At 41.1% G+C, this 8,639-nt stretch overlaps 1 long non-coding RNA gene across 1 annotated transcript; it reads left to right on the top strand.

Moving 5' to 3' along the window:
* The first annotated feature begins 6,218 nt into the window (after window positions 1-6,218).
* On the top strand, window positions 6,219-8,234 carry LOC138364107 (uncharacterized). Its single transcript, XR_011228297.1, has 2 exons — window positions 6,219-6,357; window positions 7,681-8,234. It is a non-coding gene; the product is annotated as an uncharacterized lncRNA (long non-coding RNA).
* Window positions 8,235-8,639: the final 405 nt, after the last annotated feature.

The raw sequence follows: 8,639 nt of genomic DNA on the forward strand, positions 1-8,639 counted from the left end.
TCATCGACTTGCTTCCATTCTGAGCTGTGGCTGAGAGCACGGTCGACCTAAGCGTTAACAACACACTTCTTGTACCTGTCTGGGCAGTCACTGTTGGCATTGAGGCACATTCCTATGTTTGTTAACTTAGTGTAGCCTGCAGTGTGGAAACCTCCGCTCCTTTCCATGACTGTTACATCTAGAAAAGGGCAGCTTCCCATCCTTCTCCATCTCGTAAGTGAAACTCAACACAAAATTCCACTCAAATGCCTCCCTCAGCTCCTGCAGATGTCTAACATCAGGTACCTGTGTAAAAATGTCAACATATCTGCAGTATATGGCCGGTTTCAAGTTCATGTCGACCAAGACCTTTTGTTCGATGGTACCCATGTAGAAGTTCGCAAACAGGACACCTAGGGGAGAAACCATGGCGACCCCATCTACTTGCTTATACATGTGCCCATCCGGGCTCAAGAAGGGTGCCTCTTTAGTACAAGCTTGGAGTAGTTTTCTTAGAATGTTTTCTGGTATGTCAGGAGTACAGGCCGGATCACGATACACTGTCCGCTATCATCCCGATTGTTTCATCCACAGGTACGTTGGTAAACAGTGATTCTACGTCCAATGAGGCTCTTATCCCTGTGGCCCGTGTTCCCCGCAGTAAGTCGACAAATTCCTTTGGAGACTTCAGGCTGAAGGCGCAAGGGACATAAGGAGTCAGCAAGCCGTTGAGTCACTTCGCCAATCTGTACGTGGGTGTGGGTATCTGGCTGATGATTGGTCGAAGTGGGTTTCCAGGCTTATGTCTTGACATTTCCATATGCGTATCCAGGTTTATATTCCCCAATAATCTTTGGCAGGTGGTCCAGATTTTTTGGCGTTCAGAGTTTCAAACAATTTGTTGACCTTTGCTTTCAATTCGGCTGTAGTGTCCTTCGTTATCCTTTGGAATTTAGTTTGGTCAGAGTATGAGGATTATTTTCATCAGATTTTCGTCTTTTTTAAGTGACATATATTGGCGACTTGTCACCTCTCCTGACGACTATCTCCTTGTTCTCACGAGCTTAGCTGCCACTTTGAGCTCGAGGAACAGTATGGTGCTCCTGTAGTTGCCTCGATTCTTTCCTCCTTCTGCAATAAATTCTGCTTGTAAGGTGTCTTTGGTGGTGTCTTATTCTTATACACCAGATATTCGTCTTAAAAAAGACGAATATCTGGCGAAAATGAACCTCATACTCTCCGACCAAACTAAATTCCAAAGGATAACGAAGGACACTACAGCCGAATTGATCGAAACTGTGAACGCCGAGAAATCCGGACTCCACCTGCCAAAGGTTATTGGGGAATATAAACCTGGACATGCATATAGAAATGTCAAGACACACAAGCCTGGAAACCCACTTCGGCCACTCATCTGCCAGATACCCACACCCACGTTCAGACTGGCGAAGCGACTCAACGGCTTGCTGACTCCTTATGTCCCTTGCGCCTTCAGCCTGAAGTCTCCAAAGGAATTTGACGACTTACTGCGGGGAACACGGGCCACAGGGATAAGAGCCTCATTGGACGTAGAATCACTGTTCACCAACGTACCTGTGGATGAAACAATCGGGATGATAGCGGACAGTGTGTATCGTAATCCGGTCTGTGCTCCTCTTGACATACCAGAAAACATTCTAAGGAAACTACTCCAAGCTTGTACTAAAGAGGTACCCTTCTTGAACCCGGATGGGCACATGTATAAGCAAGTAGATGGGGTCGCCATGGGTTCTCTCCTAGGTGTCCTGGGGAACACCTAGGGGAGAACCTAGAAAGAATTAAGGGGGATGCGTCGTAGTGGGGTTAGGCTGGAGGGTTGATATTGGGGTGCTACATCGTGAGACACATGAGCAGAGTTGCCACTAATGTGAAATGTTTTTTTTTTTTTATATTTTACTATAGGTTCTCTCCCTTTGAATGGAAGCACAGAGTTCCACTGATTTTTGCAATTTTCTCTATGGGCATGCAACAACTCTTGCAATATCCATGGCCAGCCCAGCCAGAGTGCTGACCATAGATACCCAGCAAAGCAGACTCTTGGACCCAGACCAGAGGATACAGGAGAGTGCAGAGATGGAGATTACTTTCTGATAAGAACATAGGTAACTGCAGAGGGCCTGTTGGCCCATACGAGGCAGCTCGTATTTATAACCACCCAACCCCACTCATATACTTGTCCAACCCACGCCTGAAACAATCGAGGGACCCCACCTCCACCACGTTACGCGGTAATTGGTTCCACAAATCAACAACCCTGATACTGAACCAGTATTTACCCAAGTCTTTCCTAAATATAAACTTATCCAATTTATACCCATTGTTTCGTGTTCTGTCTTGTGTTGATACTTTTAATACCCTATTAATATCCCCTTTGTTGTGTCCATTCATCCACTTGTAAACCTCTTATCATGTCACCCCTAACTCTTCGCCTTTCCAGTGAATGCAATTTAAGCTTTGTTAATCTTCTTCATATGAAAGATTTCTAATTTGGGGAATTAACTTAGTCATCCTACGTTGGACACGTTCAAGTGAATTTATATCCATTCAATAGTACGGCGACCAAAACTGAACTGCATAATCTAAATGGGGCCTAACCAGAGCAAGATATAGCTGAAGAACCACACCAGGTGTCTTGTTACTAACGCTTCGATTAATAAATCCCAGTGTCCTATTTGCCTTATTACGAACATTCATGCATTGATCCTTTTGTTTTAAATTCTTACTAATCATAACTCCCAGATCCCTTTCGCAAACCGACTTTGCAATCTCAACACCATCTAGCTCGTATCTTGTAACTATCATCATTACCTAGCCTCAGAACTTTACATTTATCAGCATTAAACAGCATCTGTCAATCTTTTGACCGTTTCAAAACCCTATTTAAATCAACTTGAAGTGATAGTGAGTCGTCTCTCGTGTTAATTGACCTACCGATTTTTGTATCGTCTGCAAATTTGCATATGTTGCTACTCAAACCTGAATCTAAATCATTTATATATATTATAAATAACAGAGGGCCCAGGACAGAGTCTTGAGGCACTCCACTAACAACATTATCCCACTCTGACTTGACCCCATTTATACTAACTCCTTTGGGATAACCATGCCCTAATCCAACTTAATATATTACCCCAAATACCATGAGCCTCTATTTTTTTAATCAGTCTTTCATGTTTCACTGTATCAAAAGCTTTGCTAAAGTCAAGGTACACATCACAATCCTTACCACTATCAACTGCCTCAACTATGCTGGAATAAAAAGATAGCAAATTTGTTAAACATGAACGGCCATTTGTATAACCATGCGACTCGTTTATTAATTTGTTTTCAAGATGAAGACGAATTGTATTTGCAGTTATCGATTAAAGTAACTTTCCCACAATAGACGTTAGGCTAATTGGCCGATAGTTTGACGCAAGTGATCTGTCTCCTTTCTTAAAAATTGATACCACATTAGCTGCCTTCCATGACTCTGGCACTCTACCTAACTATTGATTTATTAAATATGGTACGTGGTGGAGGTGGGGTCCTTGATTGTTTCAAGCGTGGGTTGGACATGTATACGAGTGGGATTGGGTGGTTATAGATAGTAGCTGCCTCGTATGGGCCAATAGGCCTTCTGCAGTTACCTTTGTTCTTATGTTCTTAACTATGCTGGAATAAAAAGATAGCAAATTTGCTACACATGAACTACCATTTGTAAAACCATGCTGTGACTGATTTATTAATATATGTTTTTCAAGATGAAAACGAATGGTATTTGCAATTATCAATTAAAGTAACTTTCCCAAAATAGACGTTAGGCTAATTGGCCGATAGTTTGTTGCAAGTGATCCATCTCCTTAAAAATTGGTACCACATTAGCAAACTTCCCCGACTCTAGCACTCTGCCTGATTCTAATGATTTATTAAATATGGTAGATAATGGATCGCTCAGCTTCTCTTTGCATTCTTTAAGCACCCTGGCAAACACTTCTTCCGGCCCTGGGGATTTGTTTGGTTTGAGTTTTACTATTTGTTTAATAATCTCATACCTGGTAACTGTTAGACTTGTGAGCCTGTCCTCGTCCCCACCCACATAGACTTGTTCGGCAGAAGGCACAGAGTTAAGTTCTTTAGTAAATACAAAGAAATAATATATATAAGAAATACTACTCATCTCTTCGTCATTATCCGTTATCTGACCTGTCTTGGTTTTTAATGGACCTATCCTTTCTCCTAACCTTTGTTTGATATAACTGAAAAAAAAGCTTTAGGATTTGCCTTTTCTTGGCCTGCTATGCGAACTTCATAGTTTCTTTTTGCTCTCCTTATCTCTCTTTTTAACATTTCTTATTAGTTGTGCGAATTCTTGTTCTTAACTGACTTCCCCAATCTTAATCCTTTTGTACCAAGCTCTCTTTCTACCTATAAGGTTTTTCAGATCCTTTATCCATTTCAGGTCATTTGTATTTGATCTATTCCATTTGTAAGGTATACTACTTTCCTGTGCTTTGCTTAGAATATTTGTAAATAAGTTATTTTGATTCGAAATCTAAATCCTCTTCTACATTACAGTTCACGTCTTGTTCCAAGATCGGCACACCCCCAATGCCTAAGACTTTCCAATCTATTTGACCCCCCAAAATTTATTAGGATATTAAAATTAGTTTTACGAAAATCTGGCACTTTAGCAATTTTCTCCTGCAGATATATTCCACTCTATGCTAAATCTGATTTCTTTGTGATCACTGTTCCCTAGTTCACTCCCAATTTCTGTCATTAATCTATGTTCACTGTTAGTTAACACTAAATCTAAAATATTATTTTCTCGCGTTAGTTCCTTAATGTGTTGGGTAAGAAAGCAATCGTCAATTCTATACAATCTTCTGCTTTGTTATTCCCTGTTCTGTTAATCCAGTTTATTCCAGTAAGATTAAAGTCACCCATGACACAAATACTTTTAGACCTAGATGCTCTAGCTATTTCATTTCATATAACCTATATTGGTGGCCTATATATAAGTCCTTACTTAAGATTATTTGCTTTTTCGTTTAATTCTATCCGTGTAGTTTGTGTGGGGCTCAGTTTTGATTCCCTCTTTGAGACTACATTTCAAATTGTCCCTAAATTGTTTCAAAGCAATTTTAAACGTTAACATGTGGAGTATAATCCTCTCAAGAACTTAACACTTACAGGATGTCAGATGGGTCTGAAGGCACAAGAAAATCACAGTGTGATGTATCAATCAGCAAATTAGTAGGAGCTTGTGAGCAGGATTCGAACCTCTGCTCTGGGTACTCGCAAGCATCCCAGTTGCAATTTATTTTTGCCATGTCGTGGTGCAAGTGTCTAAAACGTTTGCTCGAGTCCCTAGAGCTTAGGTTCGACTCTTCCTCACGGCTCTTACTGATTTTCTCATGTAGGTCCAAAGTTTTGGAAATTTGACTTGGGTGTGGGTATTATTAGTCGGTATCCAGCGGTCAGGTAAGATACCATGCCTCAGACTTTCATTAAACAGTTCTAGCAGAGGATTATATTAGGGGAATTGAGGATGTAAGTATACTTCCTGTCCTGGGTTAATGGCAATAAAGGAATTTTTTTGTTGCTGGTGTTGCACTGATGTTGCATGTACAGTTGCAGGTATATGAAACTTTTGGACAGCTGCAAAATAAAATAGTACAATTAGAAGGGCATAAGTGGTGAACGAATTTTAAAAGGTAACATAAAAATGTTTTGAACATTAGGGAGTGTTAAGTATGGTTTTTCAAATGCAGTTTTCACTGCAACATGCTTGGGAACGAGGGAAAAGAATGAGGGGGAAGAGGGAAAACCTTTTGAAACCTCTTTCGCATGGGTATAAAATAAATTGTTGGCTTTTCTCCAAAGCCATTTTATTGCTTGCCACTGTTTAGCGTTCTGTGCCTTCAGCATGAAAGTATGGACAGTTGAGGGCGTAGCATTGTTTTTTTCCTCGAGTGAAGATTCGTACATGTCAGGATGGAGAAATCTACAAGTTGATTCAAAGCTACATTTTCCTTTCCTTAGTATATTATGACATTTTTGGGGGGAATGATTGATTGCATTCTATTCCGTTTCTATTTCCAGAATGTCTACAAATATCCTTTACATGCACTTGTATAGATGTGAACAGATATTTTAAAGTCTTATGTACTAGTTATTTTGCTCGAAACATACTTAAAAGGGCCTTTCTATTGCAGGTGTGTCCGAGGGAGCTACAGGTGAGCATGAGGGAGCTACAAGTAATGGTCACTGTCGGTAAAGCCTCTTGTATTCACCTAGTTGTGCTTGCGGGGGTTGAGCTCAACATAAGGCGTTATGGAGCTTCCAAGCTACTAGGTGGGTGTGGTAGTGGGTTTAATGTCCTGTAGTGAAGTATGTGCTTTTAATACATACTCACACTTGCTCATACTTCACATTAATAGAAATAAACTCTATTAATATTGTTGAAGTGATTTTACTTGTGACTTATTTGAATATGAGGCGGCCTCATGTCAGGTGAGGTGAATGACGTCACAGGTAGTTGACCCATCAGGCCAAGCTAGTCAAGAGGCGCGGCGGGCAGTGTGGCGCGGGTCGGCGTGGGGAGAGGTGCTGCTCAGCGCCCGCCTCATTGGTTTTACTAAATTAAGTCACCTGGACAGTCCTGTGCATGAGGTTACCTGCGTCAGGCTTACAGGCAAGTTACTCTAGATGATTAGTTATTTTATCACATTGTATTCTGTTGGTACAATAGTCTATATTTGCTGATTGTCTTAGCATAATTACAACATGTTAAAGCTTTATTTAAAATAAATAGGTTGACTCTGGTTTACTCATTTGATATAATATTGTGTAATATACCTTTGTCTATTAGTAGAGACTTTTACCTAGCCTAAAACTTTTGATGAAGCTAATTACAACAAAACTAAATTCTAAAACAATTCCTATGTGATTAACTGTTCCACAACAGCGGCTAGAGTGTCAACATTGTGAAATTTAACGTTCGACCATAAGCAGCTGAAAATAGTTTACAAAATTATTAGTTAAATTCTGGCAGTTATAAGGTGTTTGTTGTGAACTATCAGATATCAATCCTTGAAATATGGACCAAAGACTTTTAACCTAACAAGAGTCGCATAAGAGCCATCCTATGTGAATGAAACTAGCCATCCTGAGTCAGTGTCGTCCACGCTGCCGCCAACCCCAGAGACGCCTTAATTAACATTAACGTCCTGTGTAACCAAGTACTCTATTTTGTCGAATATAACTAACAATTAAAGTATGTTTAAATTGTGTATAGTTCTATGATAGTTGTTGAAGGAAATTACAGTACGTAAGTGTATTCCAACCTGTCTCCCTCGCCTAATAAATAATAGGTAACATAACAAAAACTATTTTTAAGTGTTAAAATGTGTGAACTGTTGTGGGTCAGTGCACGAACGAGATGCGAAGCGTTCGTCACGTTCATGTTTGGCTGCCGGGTTAACGACCACTTGGCCATTGTGATGAGAACAGGCTGTGGACGAGTCATGTATGAGGTTGGGTTTTGCCATTCTGTGGTAAGTCAGCTTTATGGATCAACCAAAGTCTGAGCTGATCGATTGTCGTGCAGGATATTTTTAAAGCTTTATATGAAGATTTTCAATTTAGTATTTTTATATATTTAATGTGTAATTTCAGATATGTACGAGGGTGCATCAGTACAACGGCACTGCAGGTATGGAGAGAATAAAGTTACTTGCAAAAACTTCTCGTGAATTGCAGTTGGTCATTATGTAGTAGATTCATATTCGCACCCAAGTACAATAAGTGAAGGGAACAAGTCTAATAATTTCAATAGGTACACACTATACCTTGAAGCGGTGATCTTCTAATAGGTATAGTCTAAAGTGCTCCATGTGTTAACCACTTCAGAGTGGTAAACAATTAACCAGGCCCATAATTTGAACATTTAATTGTGGTGTATCATACGGTTAATGTTGCGCTAACAATTTTGGTTACATTTCAATCCTCTTCCCCTCCCTTCCCTATCTCTATCCATACTTTTGTTAGTCTGTCGTCCTCACTGCGTCTGTCGAAGCAGTGAGGACAATCTTCATTTAAAGAGTGAGCGACTTAATTGCTGAGCAACCCATTGCTGAGATCGCAAAGAGCATCAACGCTCAGAATCAATCCCTCACAGCCATCTCGGCCCACCTCATCCAGCAGGGTGAGAACGGGAAGCCCACCCTCAAGGTCACCCTCAAGACTCCGGCAGAGGCTACTCTCGCGGCAGACAACGGCCTCAGATGCTTTGGTGTGGCCTGCACACCCCACCAGATCGCTAGGCAGCGTTATTTCCGCCTACGTCAGTGTTTTCGGTGTTACCAGTACACCCACTACTCTCAGAAGTGCCCCAACCCGCTGCAGAAATGCAGCGTCTGTGCTGGCGACCACCAATACAGGACCTGCAACGCCACTACTCAACATTGTATACTCTGCAACGGCGATCACACGGCCGTCTCCCACAACTGCGCCACCAGGAAAGGCGAAATTCAGAAGATGGTTGACGCCAGGCAAAGAAATTCGACGGCCCAGACCGAAAGCTTTCAACATACAAGAAGCTTTTCCTGCACTCCGATAAGTGGCGCCACGAGCGG

Source organism: Procambarus clarkii, chromosome 12 (assembly GCF_040958095.1).
Source record: "Procambarus clarkii isolate CNS0578487 chromosome 12, FALCON_Pclarkii_2.0, whole genome shotgun sequence".
In the NCBI taxonomy this organism is placed as follows: domain Eukaryota; kingdom Metazoa; phylum Arthropoda; class Malacostraca; order Decapoda; family Cambaridae; genus Procambarus; species Procambarus clarkii.